At 42.3% G+C, this 18,740-nt stretch overlaps 1 long non-coding RNA gene across 1 annotated transcript; it reads right to left on the bottom strand.

Annotated features, from left to right (window-relative positions):
* Positions 1–1,486: 1,486 nt before the first annotated feature.
* On the bottom strand, positions 1,487–4,942 carry LOC135065928 (uncharacterized). Its single transcript, XR_010252245.1, has 4 exons — positions 4,726–4,942; positions 4,395–4,416; positions 2,715–3,374; positions 1,487–1,582 (listed from the first exon to the last, which is right to left on the bottom strand). It is a non-coding gene; the product is annotated as an uncharacterized LOC135065928 (long non-coding RNA).
* Positions 4,943–18,740: the final 13,798 nt, after the last annotated feature.

Raw genomic sequence — 18,740 nt, 5'->3', positions numbered from 1 at the left:
ATGAAATCTCTTCCCATCGCCCCTCAGCAGCCCCTCCTCTATCCACTCCCTTCAGCCACCCCACTCTGTGCTACTTCTGTCCCACCACAGGCCAAAAATCCACTCCCTCATCTTATCCTCCACCTACCCCCTAGACTCCATCCCCCTCGTTTCCTCTTCTCCATCTCCCCAACTACCTGCTCCCGCTTTGCTCACCTCATTCAATCCATCACTCTCTACCGTCATCTTTTCTGCAGGGGTACACTGGTATTCCACAGGGAATAACATTGGGGTGTAGAGCTGGATCTTGATCCGAGGCACGAACAGGCTAAAGCTTTGACTGTTCCAGAGATGTACTGCACCGCCTCCTCTATATCCCCGCCTTCAGGCACTGGAGCTCAGTTTGTAAGCTGGTGCCTGCAGTGCAGGCAGCTAACAGGGAGGGCTGCGCTAGGCAGCCCTGAAAAGAGCTTTTCTGACAAGAAAGAAGACTTCAAGGGCCGCAGAATAGGCACTTGGGGGGTAATTCAGAGTTGATCGCAGCAGCAAAGTTGTTAGCAGTTGTGCAAAACCATATGCACTGCAGGTGTGGTAGATATAACGTGCAGAGAGAATTATATTTGGTTGAGGTGTGTTCAAACTGAAATCTAAATTGCAATGTAAAAATAAAGCAGCCAGTATTTACCCTGCACAGAAATAAAATAACCCACCCAGATCTAACTCTCTCTGCAAATGTTATATCTGCCACACCTGCAGTGCACATGGGCCCTCATTCCGAGTTGATCGCTAAGTTTTTCGGTCGCACAACATATTCGCAAAGTTGCGTTAATGTAGTAAATATGCGAACCTCCGCCCCCAACGTATTTTTGCACATTCATACGCAGTATTACACAAAGTGGGCGTACGCCAAATGACATCGCAGTAATGCGAAACCATCGCAGCATTGCGAATCCATCGCAATAACACATACTTAATCGTAAAAATACTAAGTTTTAGTAGATTTACACATTTTACCGTAAAAGTGCACACTTTTAAGGTAAAACGCACAAAAATGTTTTTTTTGGCTATTAAGTGAAATTACACCATTCCTTTTAAAGTCAACAAGCCCTTTTCAATTACGAATCCAATTAGTGTAATGATTGATAATGTTCCTAAACAATTAAGTCTGCAAAAAAAACCAGATTAACACTTTGTTGCCATAATTGCCCATCAACATGTAAAAGTGTATAAATTTTTTTTTTGTTCCCTTTGTTTGTTTTTAAAGGTGTTGTTTGTGAATGAAGGTGTTTACATGTTTCTTAACACAATAATCTCCTGTTTTTTTTGTTAATAATCTAACGTTAGATGTGTGTAATGTTTTTTGCAAACAATTTCTGCCTGCCAATCAGCTGATCCTTTTTTGCATTAATAAACACAACACCCGGTTAACTTTAATCAACTTTTTTTATTTTTATTTTTAAAATAAATCAGTTTTTTTTTTCATAAAATAAACAAAATCATGCAAATTTTTGCAAATGATCAACACAATGCATTAATCCTTGCAGGTGTTGGCGCATGGTGTAAAGAATGCCTCCAAAACTTGTAGGATCTCCAACTGCAACATCTGAAATTAAGATGCAACACAAACATTAATAACTTAATTACATTACTTATTATCCAAGCAAGGCGCAAAGCACACTTAAATGCAGGCATGTCCAAACTGCTGGACTCCAGCTGTTGTGAAACTACATATACCAGCATGCCTTGACACAGTTTTGTGGTCAGGGAATGCCAAAGCTGTGTCAGGGCATGCTGGGATGTGTAGTTTCTCAACAGTTGGAGGGCCGCAGTTTGGACAGGCCTGCTTTAATGGCAAAGTTACTACATCCTGGCTGTTTTATGGTACAATCATTAGCAGAACAACACACAAGCCTGCTCAGCCTTTTTTTAAGATTTTAAAGTGTTCCAGACCATGGGTTACATTTACTACTATGTGAGTTATATTTAAGATGGAACGTTGCCCATAGCAAACAAGCAAAAATATGAATATTATATTGTAGAAGTGGTTCCCAATTTTTAAAGTATAATCTTATTGGTTGCTATGGCCGACATCCCATGTTAAAGATAACTACCATCTTCGTCAATGTTACACCATGTTGGCATTCATTCCCATTTGGTTATTTTTTTGTTTATTTTTTTTAGGGGGTTGGTCCTGCATCATCACACTGCATATCAACATCTTCAGAAGGACAACATATCCTAGCATGCCCACACTCCATGAAAGCTGCCCTTACTAAATAAGGTCAAACAGGTTTGACTTTATCCAATAATCATTTTGTGAGTGTAACTTTCACACCACAAATCATTGTGTCGTTAGGCTGCCTAACAAAGTGAAGCATGTGATTTGTAAGTGTAAATATTAAGAATACACAGGCACAAGTGTAAAAGAACAACAACATACTAAACTCCACTCAGGTCTAACTGTTTCCCAGAAAACCTAACACATATAAACCCTGTTGTCCTGCCAACCCTGTTGACCTAATGAGTGTCGACCTAGAGTGGACACACAAAACATGGCACACATAAACACTGGACATATAATGACACTCAAATAAATGTAAATGCAACATGTACACCATGAAGAAAAACACAAATAATTTTCCTTGGTACAAGAATTCCAACAGTACAACACTGCATGTTTTGTCATTGTAAGTGTAAGTAGGTAATCATTTTTAACAAAATGTTAAAACACTTACTTTCCTCGGCAACATGAAGACTCCCTGAACTGTCTTCAGGGGCTTCCTCTGCCCATTCACTGGGTGGGGATGGCGGCTGGATGGGGGAAGGCGGCTGGATGGGGGAAGGAGGAGGGATTGGGGAAGGAGGCTGGATGGGGGAAGGAGGCTGGATGGGTGAAGGAGGCTTGATGGGGGAAGGAGGCTGGATGGGGGAAGGAGGTTGGATTGGGGATGTAATTTCAGAGGGTGGGTCTGATTGAGAGGGCGAGGGGGGCGGTGAAAATGTTAGGCCAATAGAGGGTGAGGGGGGCTGAGAAGGTGAGTTGGAAGTAGAAGGAGAAGGGGTATGGGAAGGAGGAGAAGGGGTCACAGAAAGAGAAGGAGAGGTTGGCTGAGAAGGGGAGTGGAAAGTGGAGTGGGCCTGGGAAGCTGAGGGGGCCTGGGAAGCTGAGGGTGACTGGGAAGCTGAGGTGGATTGTGAAGCTGAGGGTGATTGGGAAGCTGAGGTGGATTGGGAAGCTGAGGGGGATTGGGAAGCTGAGGGGGAGTGAGAAGGGGAGGGGGAGTGAGAAGGGGAGGGGGAGTGAGAAGGGGAGGGGGACTGGGAAGTGGAGGGGGAGTGAGAAGGGGAAGGGTGCTGAGCTGGTGCATCATGTGGTGCTTGCCGTTGTGGTCGTCCTAGAATGATTGTTAAAATATAATTAAATTTGCATGTTAAATTACATACTAATCAATTGTAATTTTCACTGTTCGGTTCCATGTAAAAGAAAGTTTTTTTTAGAATTTAAAAAAAAAAATTATTCAAACCTCTTCATGTTGCCCACTGCAAACAAAATTATGAAAAAAAAAAAATTTTGTCGGTCATTCCTGTATCTATTCCATTGAGACATATTGATTTGTCTAGCCAACATCACCAGATCACTATTCAAGCTACCTTATTATATAGACAGCACTGATCAAGTTTTTTGGTACAGTTTCCTGCCTGGTTACTAATTATGTAAAACATGCACTTGTTTAGGGACACTTTGCTACAGTCAGTAATGTTTGCCCTAACCACACACACTGTCCTATTTTTTCAAAATGTTCACTCAGTGTTGCAATTAGCCTACCACTTAGTGAAAATTTGCACTATTTATGCTAATAATCTTATGTAATGTTACTTACTGCGTGCATGCATAGTGCGGATTTGCTGGCGGATCTCCGCCAACAGCTCTGGAGTCCTCCTTCGGAGATCACTCCATCTCCGCTCTAACTGGATGATGGTCCGCCTGCTGCGGACGCGAGACCGCAGCAGGCGACTGACCTCCGCGTAGGCCTCGCGCTTAACACGATTGGGGATGAATCGCCCAACGCGGCCTACGCGGCGGTCCATCACCGCAACCAGGACGCGGAGCTCCCGCCTGGTGAAAGGTGCCGCACGCATCATGGCAATGGCGTTTTCCTTATTTGGGCATATATTTATAGTGTCTGTTAGCATGTGATTGGTCCACAATCTATGCTGTCATATGTCATTTATAATTACTTTATTGATCTTTGCAATGCTGTGAAGAGCAGAGTGTTATTTCGCACGAGCAGAACTACGCATTCGCATAAGCAAATTTTAAGCAAAACACAACCAAAAAATTAAAAAAAAAAAAAACACAGACACAGACACACACACAGTTTTAGATCAATTTATAAACATATCTGAGTACTCACCTCAGTTTGTGTGGTCTTTCAGCTGGACATTCACAAAGTGGGCAACATTCAGTTTCATTTGTTTGTGTTTTTGTTTAAATAATCATGATGTTAGAATAGTAAAAAAATAAGGACACTATTTAGCAACATCACAGTATTGTTTTACACAAAATTAAATTGTCAGCTTAACGTGTTATTGTTTTTTGAAGATTAAAAAAAAAACAGATTCAAACACACAAAAAGCATTACACAATGACCTTACAATAGCAAACACAATTTCTACATTTAAATAAAAAATGATGCATACTGTGCTTTTATTTTGGTAACAATAGAGTAAAAAAAAACACTATACCTGAAAAATTCAGCAACAATGCTTGCCCTGACTTGGCTCCCCCTCCTTGTAACACTCCCCCCACCGAAGTGTCGGACAACCCCTGGCTCCTCATCAGGCAATTCCTCTGTCTGAGGAAGCTCTACGCTACTCCTTACCGCGATATTGTGGAGTATAGCGCACAGGACCACTAGTTTACTTGCCATCTCCGGCGAATACATGATGTCGCCACCAGTGCGGTGGAGCACACGAAACCGCCCTTTAAGGACCCCAATTGTGCGCTCCACCAGCTGCCTAGTGGCAGCAAGCGCGGAGTTAAATGCCGTCTGTGGTCCTGGCCTGGGATTACGGTAAGGAGTCATGAGCCAGGGGGTGCAAGGATATCCACGGTCTCCTGTTTGAGGGAAAAAAAAAAATTAGAAATAGTCAATTTGGAAAAATATACAAAATTTTGAACAAAATATGTGCAACAACTCACCCAATAACCACATGTCTGCTCGTTGACTTGATCTTAATCTGTGCCATATCCCTGATTGTCTAATGACATACGCATCATGGGAACTTCCAGTAAACTTTGCGTTCAGGGAAAGGATCTGGAGGGATGGCCCACAAACAACCATTACATTCAGAGAATGAAACAGTTTCCTGTTTCTATAAATTTCTTCATTATGTTTTGGTGGCTGAATAGCTACATGTGTGCCATCCACAACCCCAATAACATGTGGGAAGCGACTACCACCTTCCGCAAATTGCCGCTTCACCACATCTAGGGCACCAACATCCAAAGGCATAGCAATTAATTGCTTCACACGCTTGAGGAAAGCCTGGCAGACACGCCGCAGGACCTTACTGAACTGGCCCTGCGACATGCCAACCAGGTCTCCAACCACATGCTGGTAAGACCCTGTTGCCAAAAAATGTAACACAGCAAGGAATTGTGTCAATGGTGGTATTGCTGTAGGATACCGAATTTCAGACTCCAGATCACTCTCTATTATGGAGAGAGTGTCTAGGATTAGATGTGGTGGCAGCCTGTATCTACGTACAACCACATCATCTGGCATCCCAAAAAGTAGGACACGGGGTCGGAAAATTGGTGGCCTAGCACGCCTCCGTTGCCTTGGTTGATGAGGAGCCGGTTGTGGTTGTGGGGCTGGCGGTTGGGGTGGGAGTGCTGGCGTGGGTTGGGGAGGTAGGGCTTCTGCTGCGATAAATATAGACATCACACACTTTTATAAAAACAAAAAAAAATGTTGAATAAGACAAAAACAAAGTCCAAAAAATATGCAAACAAAAAATTTAAAAAAAAAGGGGGTGTCAACTTACTGCAGGAGCGTAAGACATTTTTTCTGGGTTCAATTCAGGACCAAAAAGAATATTATAAAAAAAAAAAAAAACATTATTTTTATAATGAAAGCTACATATGTTAAATTGTAATTGTTAAAAATACTATTATTTAAAAAAACAGAACATCAAACACATCACAAACAACTACTACAAAATTAAGAATAATTGGTTAAAAAACATTTAAATAAAAAAAAAAAAAAGTTAGCCCTTTAGTAGCTAGCCCAGCCAAGAACAACACTACTTTGCTGATCAATCCCGGTAAAAAACATAACATTTATTATCAAGATGGAAAACAAACATAATCAAAACACGTTGAACAAACACAAACAGGCACCAACACAGGCCCAGGGAACTTACCTGATCCAAAATAAAGAAAGGAACTCTTTGTGTTATATAGCACACAAAATAAACAAAATAGACTAGGGTTACGTCACCCAAAACAAATCTCCTACAAGAGAGCAAATATGACAGTCAAAAACAACATACAGACCAATAAACCAAACAGGCACCAACACAGGCCCAGGGAACTTACCTGATCCAAAATAAAGAAAGGAACTCTTTGTGTTATATAGCACACAAAATAAACAAAATAGACTAGGGTTACGTCACCCAAAACAAATCTCCTACAAGAGAGCAAATATGACAGTCAAAAACAACATACAGACCAATAAACCAAACAGGCACCAACACAGGCCCAGGGAACTTACCTGATCCAAAATAAAGAAAGGAACTCTTTGTGTTATATAGCACACAAAATAAACAAAATAGACTAGGGTTACGTCACCCAAAACAATTCTCCTACAAGAGAACAAAAATGTCAGTAAAAGCAATGAAGCACAGGTTTATTTGCAAAAATGGACTAGCTAAATATATATGTGTAAAAAAGAATAACAAACAATCAACATAAAATAAACACTTTTAAATCAAAAAATGAACAACAAGACGAATTCCAGAATACTCACAAACGAAAATTCGCAGACAAAATGCTACACTGACTATATTCTAAACGCAAACGAAAGGACAAATGTATGCTTGACAATTACTCACTCTGAAAATTCCTATAGCACCTTCACGCACAAGCCAACAAACTCAAGTGAAAGAAACTCCAAACTACCTACACTCACAGCGTGCAAAGTAGGCCCTTAAATAAGCAGTGCAATCATTAACCAGATTAACAGTGTACACCTGTGTGAATTAACGCTACGCACGTAGGTATATAAGCACACACCTCGGCATACACACGTCATCACAAACATGGCTTCTCGTGAGCAAATCGCAGCAGAGATGGACCGCATTGCAGAGCAGGAGATGGCATTGCGGAAAAGACGCCTAGATTGCCAAAGGCGCATGTTGGAATACGCCTCTGCGGATGTTGAAGAGCCAGGACCTAGTACTCTGCAAATGTCTGCTTCTGAACCACAACAATTGACTGGGGATACCCTGCCACACACACAAAGTGACCAAACTGAGGGAGAATTGGCTTTAGCCACACAAACACAACAGACAGAAGCTGCTAGTGAGGAGGAAGATGGTGATGACCAACAAGAAGAAACCTAACAGGCTACCTCCAGACGGAAGAAAAGACAGCCTGCATTCACTAAGAGGGAGTTGCGTGTCTTGGTCACGCAGGCCATGTCCAAAATCCATAGAGGGCCAAAAAACATGGGGGCTGCTTCAAAAGATCGCATCTGGAGAGACATCACAAAATCTGTGAATGAAGTTGGCTCTGTCGTCAGAACATCACAGGAAGTGAGACGACGGTAAGTGCATATTGACAGTCCTTTTTCTGTGCTAAGTTGACTAAAAAATGTAGTTACATGTGATGTTATGTCTAGCAAACACAAGCAGAACACGTGTCCTATATATTAGCTTAGACAAATAATAAGACTCTACTTTGTCCCTCTTTCACAATACATATGTAGGTGGGCCGACTTCAAATCCCGCCTGAAGGCAAAGAGGGCTGCGGAGAGGAATGCCTCAAGGGCTACAGGTGGAGGAGCACCTGTCGCTGTGGAGTATACTGACTTGGAGGAGATGGCGATGCCCTGTGTCAGTTATGAGGAGGGCCAAGGGGTGTCTCATATGGACACGGACCTGCCTGAGATCCTGACGGGACATGACTTGGAAGGTAAGTTTACACATTTAGTTGTCTGTAATTTTGACAGTATTTATAATAATAAACTAATTTTGTATCCTACTTTTTTCCCACACATTCTTCTATTTGCTTGCCACAAAACACAGCACAGGGGGGTGATCCGTTTGAGTCACAGGACGGTTATGTGGTTGAGGCTAAGGTGGAGGGACCTAGTGAGTCTGGCAGTGTGGGCCAACAAATCCCACCTCTGCAGGTTCCTACTGGCCCCCCCACCCAACCCTCTGCTATCCCGGAGATCCTGCTTGAAATCGCTAGGTATGGTGAGAGCCTAAATCGGTTTCAAGACGGGGTCATCCGGGAGGTAAGCCAGATAGCTGTCCGGCTCACTGAGCACCGAACCTGTGTTGAGCAAGGTGTTGCTCAACTCTGCCAAGGTCTGGCAGAGATCAGGCAGGGCCAAGAACAACTTGCCTCCTCATTCCAAACCCTTGCAAATAACATCTTGCAAGGGCTCCAGGCCATCGCTGTCTCCCTTGCCCACAGTGGCAGAGAGCCACCCACATCGGCTCCCTCCCCTGCCCCTGCCCAGGAAGAACAGCCCACTGGGCAGGCCCAACGAAGGTCGCTCCGCAGACCTTCCAAAGAAGAACAGCCTCAGGCGGGGAGAAAAAGAAGAAAATGATGTCTCTCCAGATGGGCAGCACCCATGTTTTTGATGTTGCCTCTATGTATTTTTGGAGTTGGCTTGTGTGACCAGAATGGATAACTCCCTCTTAGTGAAATGTATTCTTTCTGTTTGGATGTATTGTAGCCTGTGAGTTTATGTGTATAAACACCAGAGCCATCTTCCTCTTACTAGTGTGCTATGTATTGTTGTGTTTGTGTGGTGGATCCTAATTCTTTCTCATTTGGTTTAAAATTTGTGTGTGGCAGGGTGTGTCATGTTTTATTTATGCTTTAAAAATATACTTTTGTCAGAAGCAGAATTTTGCAGAGTACTGAGTTCTGCTATCTAATGATTGTCAGTGCCATCTGCTTGCTGCTTGGTCCATCTCTGCCTGTGCGACTCACGTGGAGCCATGTTGTTTAAATGTTGTGAAATATTATTATAGTAATAAAAAATATATTTAAAAAATTTGAGCAGTTTCTTCAAGGTAATGCAGTTCCAGAAAGATTAGGTCAGCATATAGACACTTGTAGACCAATCTGCTAATTCTCCTTAAAAATTGAAAAAAAAAAAAAAAAAAAGGTATGCTTTGCACCACACTTTAATGTCCATATTAAGTAAACAGACACGACGCTTTTTATAAATATCTATGGTCAACAGGACATCATTTCAAACATTGTCAGATATTATAATCAAATATTATTGTGACTTTTAAGACTAAATTAAAGTGTATGCTGCATTATGTGGGTGTTGGTTTATTTGTAAAAAATGTTGCAGATTTCAAACACTTTCACAAATATTTTCACTTGCTTGTATTTGGGAGTCTTACACACATTAAAACAAGTTTTAAAAATGCTTACACAACAAAATCAACAAAAATCACACCCTTATTTGGCAGTGTGTGAGATTTATATGTGAGTAGAATAAACATGTAATGTGTGTTCAGACAATTGCTGGTTGGTAACTTTCATCTGCTCATTAATTAACAAGTAATTGGACATCAGATGAATGTGATATCCAATTAACTGCTAATTACTGCATACACACTTGTACCAGTACTTCGCAAATGTAGAGTAACTGCAGACCTACTCGGCTGCTGCGTGAATGTTGCTACGGTTTCCTATGTTAGTTTTAACAGCGACAATGTTTATTTGCGAAAAACACGCCCATTGTGAGTTGCATACTCCCACACTGTACGCCCACTTTCACGCCCATGTCGGAGCATTGCGAAGTCTCGCCTCCGCCACGCCCACGCCACTCCTCGTTTTCGTTTGCCAGTTACGGCTTTTTTTTTTCTGAGTAATTTTGCCCAGTTGTCGTACGTATGTACTCGCGCATGCGTAATCACGCATTTGCGCATGCGCAGATACTTACATTTCGTACATTTGCGTTGCGAAGACTCTTAGCGATCAACTCGGAATGAGGGCCATGGTTTTGCTCAACTGCTAACAAATTTGCTGCTGCAATCAACTCTGATTTACCCCCTTGGTGCTATATGTCATACTGACATATCGTGCTGACGCTCCCTCACCTCCCCCAGTGGCGCTGTATACTCCTGCGCCCTGGTTGCCGGGTACTTACAGCGGAGGCGCTCCAGTCTCATTAGGCACACATACCGGCGCTGCTCTCCAGGATCGCGTGGCCGCATAATAGGGAGGAGGTAAGGCGGCCCCCCGCCAAAATCGTGATCCGGTTGCGGTCTCCAGAGACGGACTGCGGCGCTGGCATGGACATCGTGGCCGTGCAGGGACCCCACTATATCCACCAGGGCAAGGAGCACAGGTCGGATTTACTAAAATCCGTTTAGTATAGGCTCCATAGTACCCGGTGGTGAAGTCCAGCAGAGGGGATAAGGCTCTGACCTGTAGCTCCTCCCCCAGCCTCAGGCGCCATCTACAGATGTTCCCACCCTGGAGCTGCATCTCTCTATCTCCCTCACTCCCTGTCAGCGTTTGGGCGCCATTACGCGGCTAAAGTAGAAACGCGGCTAAAGTAGAAACTGAAAAACTAGTAGCAAAGGACAGCAAAGCGAATCCCAAAAAATTCTTTAAATACATTAATAGCAAGAGATTAAAGAAGGAGAGTATAGGCCCTTTAAAAGACAAGTTGGGAGTCTTAAGCAAAAATTATAATGACATAGCGGACACACTAAATTAGTTTTTTTCAACAGTGTTTACTAGAGAAGACCCAATTCCGGGACTAACACATAATCTCAATAATGAGAATATCCCACTGATAGGTACTTATTTAAGCGAGGAAGTAGTCTGTGACCGATTAAAAAATGTAAAGATTAATAAGTCACCAGGTCCCGATGGTATTCACCCAAGGGTTCTAATGGAGCTTCACTCTGAACTTGCAAAACCGCTATTTTTGATCTTTAAGGATTCAGCAATATCAGGTATGGTTCCCAAAGACTGGCGTATAGCGTAAGTAGTGCCTATATTCAAAAAGGGAAGTAAAGCTGAACCAGGTAATTATAGACCAGTTAGTCTTACATCTATAGTGGGGAAAGTATTGGAAGGTATTCTAAGAGATAGTATTCAGAAGTTCCTTGAAGTCAATAAGGTCATTAAAAGGAATCAACATGGGTTTATGAAGGACAGATCCTGTCAAACCAACTTACTTGGCTTTTATGAAACAGTAAGCGCAAACCTAGATCAGGGTAAAGAGGTGGATGTAATCTTTTTAGATTTTGCCAAAGCATTCGACACTGTACCACACATGAGACTTATCTACAAGCTACAAGAAACAGGGCTAGGAAGCACAATATGCACTTGGGTCAAAAACTGGTTTGATAATAGGGAGCAGTGCGTTGAGGTTAATGGATCTTTTTCAAATTGGACTGAAGTGCTAAGTGGTGTGCCGCAAGGCTCAGTATTAGGACCGCTATTGTTCAATATTTTAATTAACGACCTAACAGAAGATCTAGAGAGCATGGTGTCATTTTTTGCAGATGATACCAAATTGTGTAAAGTTATAAATGCGGAGGGGGATGCTGAGTCACTTCAGAACGACTTAGTTAAATTAGAAGCTTGGGCAGCGAAATGGAGAATGCACTTCAATACAGACAAGTGTAAGGTAATGCACTGTGGTAACAAGAACAAAAATAACACCTACCTACTAAATGGGGTAAAATTAGGGGATTCTGTACTGGAAAAGGACTTAGGTGTCCTCATAGATAGCAAACTAAGCAGTAGTACCCAAAGTAGGACTGCAGCAAAGAAGGCTAATAAGATATTAGCATGCATAAAATGGGGAATTGATGCTAGGGACGAGAGTATTATACTCCCGTTATATAAATCACTTGTGAGGCCACACCTTGATTAGTGTGTACAATTCTGGGCACCATACTACAAAAAGAATATCCTGGAGCTAGAAAAGGTTCAGAGGCGGGCGACCAAACTAATTCAAGGTATGGACAAAAAGAGAAGTACCACCACCTTAATGCGCTATCCAATCACAATGTTACGTAAATGCATAAACATAAATGGGGAGTATCCCAACAGTAAGTGGTTAGTGATAAATGTCCCAAATGGTAAAGGAGTCTCTATTCTTGAAAAGGGAAGTTCACGGAAGGGAGTTCTTGAAAGCGGAGAAGAATTCCACGGGGTACACACCGTACTCACGTGGACAAGGGAAAATCAATGTTCATAAAGGTTTCTTTTCCCATCAAGAATTCACTGGTGGGGTGTCCGAGGAAGAGATGTTCTTCAAACACGGATGTATAGTTTCGTTGGTACGTATGTAAATCCTCATATAGAGGTATCTTTGGTGGATAATTCACAAGAGGGGATGTCCGAAGGTACAGTAGTATATGTATTTTTCTTGGTACACACCGTACTCACGTAGATTCTGGGTGATTGAAGCTCATAAAGGTTTCTTTTTCCGGTCAGTGATTCGTCTGGTTGATGTCCTCTTAATGGTACTTTTTCGTAGTGATGGATAATCTCCCAGGCGGACCGGAAATATAAGCAGTGAAGAAACCAATGGTTTGGTATATCTCACCCGTATAGAAAGGGTAAGGGTAAAATGGAAATGATGCAGACAGGGGAGACGTACCAAACTCACATAGACATAAGTAGAGATCCTCATATAAAGGTATCTTTAACAGGTGGACAAGAAAGTGAGGGGAGGTCTTAAAATGGTGCGTACTGAACTCACAGAAGAGATGGAGGACGAAGCTCATAAAGGTATCTTTAAATGATGTCTCCTACAGGTATTCTATCTTCCTGGGGACGATACTCGCTTTCCAGCAGGAAAAGTTATTCCAACGGCCTCCTTTCTGCTTTCTCTCGTGGCACCACGGAAAACAAGCAGATACAGGGAACCAGTCGTTGGTAATCACTGGTCAGTTCACGTATCACAGTATATAGGAGGGGGGTATACTCCCTATGTTACACGTATATTTATAATGAAGGGGTTGCCCACAATTTAGGTGAAAAAACACAGATTTAATAATGAACCATTAAAATTGCATCTCCAATGCTGTATACAGAAGCACATGTGACTTGGGGGGCAGGTGAAAAAAACAGAACCTGGATAGTGATGATGTCCGGACCGTCACACTCCTACGGACTTAACCCCCAAGTAAGCAGGTGCCTTCCAAATAAAACCAACGTGTTTCGACATACAGTCTTTCTCAAGGTGGGAGTGCAAAGTAAATACTGTCCTTTTATAACAAAGGATCCCAGTCCTTCCCCCTGGGGGGCGGGGACAGGAAGTTAATTATAAAACATCAAATAAATCCCTATTACTGGACTGGGGAATGAATGATATGTATTGTGAAAGGTCAAGAGGTGTTTGGAAATTGCTTTAACAGAACACATTGCTAGAAAATTCCAGCATAACGATAAAAAACCTTAATTACTGGCTTGTGTTCCAGTCCCTTGGAACGCAAGCCACTTCCGGCGGAGGTCCTGGAAGTCTATAAACGCGCACTTAATGAGGACAGGGGCCGTACAAACTACGCCTCTGTCACTCACGAGTGACAGGGAGAGGGGGACGAATAGACGGGGTGACGTCCTGCGCGTCCCGCCGTTCACGCTGGGATAGGAAACGCTGTGCGTTCCATAAACCCGGAAGTCGGGACTTAACCTTCGTCACTGTCATGTGACGGAGAAGATGGGAGGAGGTCAAAAGGGGGGCGTGGCATGCGTCCGGCATGTACTGCGTGTGGTGCACTCTGGAGCAGAGAACTGTCTGCGTTCCAGGCACCCGAAAATGGGTTAACACTAAAGGGTGCGTTCCACGGACCAGGAAGCCCCTTAGTGCCGGGAGATCAATAATAAAGGGTATATAACAAGCACAAGAACATTAATAAAACAATAAAAATTGCTAATAAACAATCGAAAACACTTATGAAACATTGTATGCATAAAACAATGTCCCCAATAATACTGATATGTGTGTTTTCCCAGAGGGGAAAGGAATAGGGAAACTGGAATAACAGCTCTTGAGTGCCCATCCCCCATATGATCTAAAGAAGGTGCAGAAACATATATACGTAAGACCCTGAGAGTGGAACAAACTGATGGTATTGCTGATAGGGACATGGGGAAGGGAAGGAAATGATTACAAGAACCATTTAGTCTCGAAGTCCAGATTGAGACCTTTAGGGACCAATGAACTCAGATTGAAGATGGTTTCCATTTCTTTTCGTGCCAATCTTTCTTCTGAGTCATTTTTTCTCCAGTTATTTCGGATGGAATGAATTCCACAGAAGGAGACTAAGTGAGCAGTGTTACACTGATGTTCGTTCTTGAAATGGGCTGATAATCCATGTGTTGAGTCCCTTCTTAATGTTCTGCAAATGTTCACTAGTTCTTTCTTTCAATTTGCGTGTCGTCCTGCCTACGTATTGTTTTTTTACAAACGCATTCTAGTAGATAAACTACATTCTTACTATCACAGGTGATAAAATCATTAATGGGGAATTCCTTAGAGTTGGTGGTGGAAATGTATTTTGTAGTCGCAGAATTGGTGCCCTTACAATTTCTGCACATTTGACAGGACCCGCAGCAATAGAAGCCTTTGGATTTGATGGGGTTCTTCTTCTTCCCTGTGTCCAACATACTAGTAACCACCTTAGATCGTATATTATCGGCTCTTCGATAGACAAACCTGGGTTTTTCTGTAATATACTCTCGCAGAATGGGATCTTGTAACAGCACATTCCAATGTTTTCTTATGATGGATTCAAGATCTTTATATTGACTGTTATATTTGGTGATAAACGTGACCCCAGGTTTCTCTTTACTTGGTTTGGTCTCTTTACTGGTATTATCAGTGGTGGTGTCAATGTTGGTGGCGATCATATTTTCCCTATTCTTGTTTTCATATTGTAGAAAGTGCTCTACCACCTTGTTCTCTTTGTACCCCTTATTCAGAAACTGTCTCTTAAGGGTGGATCCTTGTAGGATATAGTCCTCCATCCTGGAACAGTTCTTTCTGACTCTGTAGAACTGACTTTTTGGGACCGATGCCAACCAATTGGGATGGTGATTGCTAGAGAAGGGTATAAAAGAATTGCAATCCGTGGGTTTCACATATGTTTTAGTCTCCATTTTTCCATCCTGAATAAAGATGATTAGATCTAAAAAATTGATCTGTTCTTGACTTTGGACAAAGGTAAGTTTAATGTTTTTGTTGTTAGAATTGAGAAATCACAGAAATCATCCAACGAATTGTGGTCTCCTCTCCAGATAAAAAGGACGTCGTCAATATATCTGACCCATAGTACCAGGCTTGCCCCCATGTCATGGCCCCTGAAGACGAACTCTTCTTCCCAATGGGCCATGAACAAGTTGTCATAACTGGGGGCAAACCTGGTACCCATGGCAGTCCCGTGTTGTTGTAAATAAAATGTGTCATCAAAACTGAAAAAATTGTTTGTAAGTATTAATTAAATACCATCCGTGATGAAGGTTTTAAGATCTTCATTGAGATTTTCTTGATTCAGGAAGAAAGATGTAGCTTCAATACCATGTTTGTGGTCAATGACCGTATACAGGGAGGTCACATCTGCAGTGACTAAAATAAAATCTGTATTCCATGGTACCTTACTAAGTTGTTGGATCACTGAAGTGAAATCCTTTAAGTGGGAGGGGGTTTTCTGGACTAGGGGTTGCAGCATATGGTCGATATTCTGGGAAAGGTTGGAGGTGATGGAATCCGTACCGGCGATTATGGGTCTCCCTGGTGGATGTTCCTCATCTTTGTGAATTTTTGGGAGGGTATACATCACTGGGGTTGATGGATGTGTGATGTCCATATATTTCCGTTCATTTTCCGTTATAACCTTCTTCCGTTCATATTAATCCAATAAGAGATTAAGTTTCTTTTTTATTCCCTCCGTGGGATTCCCCCGTAATTTCTTGTATGTTTTCCCATCATTAAGCTGTCTCTCAATTTCTGTTTTGTATTCCTCCATGTTTTGTATAACCACAGATCTGCCCTTATTGGCTGGTTTTATAACGATAAGTTTATTATTACGTAAATCCTTAAGGGCTTTCCTTTCCCTATAGTTAAGATTCTGTTTCTGTATATCTTTAAAAGGTCTGTTCTCAATTTCATCCTTGACGATTTTTTCGAAGGTTTCAATGAAGCACCCTTTCTTATGCGTGGGAAAGAATATTGACTTCAGTCTGAATTGGGTGGGAATGATGTTCTCTGAATCTGAAGTTGGTTGTTGTTCATGGAAGAATTTTTTCAGAGTGAGCTTCCTAATAAATTTCTGGAGGTCCACATATGCCCCAAAACGGTCCATCTGGCTTGACGGTGCATATTTCAATCCTTTTTTGAGTACATTCTCTTCATCTTTAGTTAGGGTATGGAGACGCTGGAATATGAGGAAAGGTTTGCAAGACTAGGCATGTTTACACTGGAAAAGAGGAGATTAAGAGGGGACATGATCAACATTTACAAATATATAAGGGGACAATACACAGATCTTGCGCAGGACCTGTTTTTGGTTAGATCAACACAGAGAACTCGTGGACACTCACTCAGGTTAGAGGGGAGGAGATTCCGCACAATACGGCGTAAAGGCTTTTTTTACGGTAAGGACGATATGTGTTTGGAATTCCCTGCCTGAGGGAGTTGTAATGGCCGACTCAATCAACACCTTTAAGAATGGGTTAGATAAATTCCTAATGGATAAGGATATCCAGGGTTACGGGGCATAGTCACGCACTATGGTTATTATAAAAAAGAGGGGTAAAACGTAACGGCAGTCATCAACATCAGTCAAAATTTTATACAAAATAATCCTGCATAGGAGACCACAAATAGGTTGAACTCGATGGACAATTGTCTTTTTTCAACCTTAGATACTATGTTACTATGTTACACAGAGCTGCGCTGATTCTGGGACTGCTGGGCACTGTCTCCTCTGTAAAGCCGCCTGCCTCATCAGTGCTGTGCATTTACAGGACACTTAAGTATTCTACATGTCGTTTAGACAGTGTTAGTTAAGAACAAGTGCATAACTATAGGGATATTTAGTAAAAGTATCCTGTGATATACATCCAGTATTTACATAGCTTTACTTAGTATTGCTGGTCCAGTGCAGTTTGTTGTTTGTAATAATTTCTGCATTGTACATGTGAATTTGTGTGCCTATAGCTGCTGTGTGGTTCCTGTTCCGTGTAACTCACACATATTGCTATCCCTATATTCTGTACCCTGACGGGGGCTAAGTGCATCAGGGTCCTATATATATATAGTGTTTCACAGGATATACTGTTTGGTATTCTTCTCTGTGTATTTCAGTCACCATAGACCACTTAAATCCTCTGTTTGTGATCTGCATTTGCAATCACACTCCACAGGGTTTTTTTGTCAGGTACTCTGTCTAGCTATATTGTACTGTTACACCCTAGAGCTACATTCTCCAATAATGTCTGCGTCACAGGGCGGGAGATCCATGGCTGATCCTGTGTCATGCACTGCTGAGGCCACAGATTTATCTGAGGAAAATATTCCAGCTGAGGGTCCAGGTATTGGGGATTCTGTACCCCTTGGTCAGCCTGCAGCACCGGTGGCACACCAAGACCCACCTTGGGCTGCTTTTTCTAATTTACTGACTACGTTAGTAATGAGACTTGCGCCCCCTGTGGGACCTCCTGTGCCTGTACAATCACATATTGTCCCTGTTGTAAATCCACCATGTGTGGATTCTCTGTCGACTCAGTTACAGCTGTTAAATCAGTCCTTGGTTAAACAAAAGCCTGACCCTTGCCCCCCTAGGACCAAAGGGTCATCTAAGCCGGCCATTTCTTCCTCACAATCCACGCATGTTTCGGATGCTTCATCTGATGAAGATGGCGTAAATACTGACCCATCAGACACTGATGCAGATGCTTCTGATGGGGAATCTACAACACAGGTGTATGTTCCTGACCTCTTGGAGGCTATAAAACTGATTCTTCAGATCGATGATGAAACTGAACCTCCAGATATGTCTAAGAAACCTGATAAGTTCAAACGTCAGAAGGTTACTAAATTAGTTTTGCCACATTCTGACCATTTAGTTGACATACGTCAGGAATCCTGGGAGTCTCCAGGAAAGAAATTCTCGCTGTCTAAAAAGATGCTAGCTCGTTATCCTCTCGCTGCAGAGTTAAGTAAAAATTGGGAAACACCACCTCCGGTGGACTCACATGTTGCACGTTTGGTGGTGTCCTCTACTCTGCCTGTCACTACCATCACCTCTCTGAAGAAACTGACGGATAAGCGTGTGGAGGGTTGCTTGAAGTCTATTTACACTCTTGTGGGTGTTGTGCATAGACCTACCATAGCGGCTTCTTGGGCTGCAAAAGCTATTGAAGTCTGGGTTCAAGAAGTTGAAACGGAGCTACCTTCTAATTTTTCTGATAATGCCAGTGTCTTATATATATTACCACAGCCTCTCATTACATACAGGAGGCG

This window comes from Pseudophryne corroboree, chromosome 1 (assembly GCF_028390025.1).
Source record: "Pseudophryne corroboree isolate aPseCor3 chromosome 1, aPseCor3.hap2, whole genome shotgun sequence".
NCBI lineage: Eukaryota > Metazoa > Chordata > Amphibia > Anura > Myobatrachidae > Pseudophryne > Pseudophryne corroboree.
The sequence above is the reverse complement of the archived record's forward strand: the minus strand, read 5'-3'. Positions and strand labels throughout refer to the sequence as shown.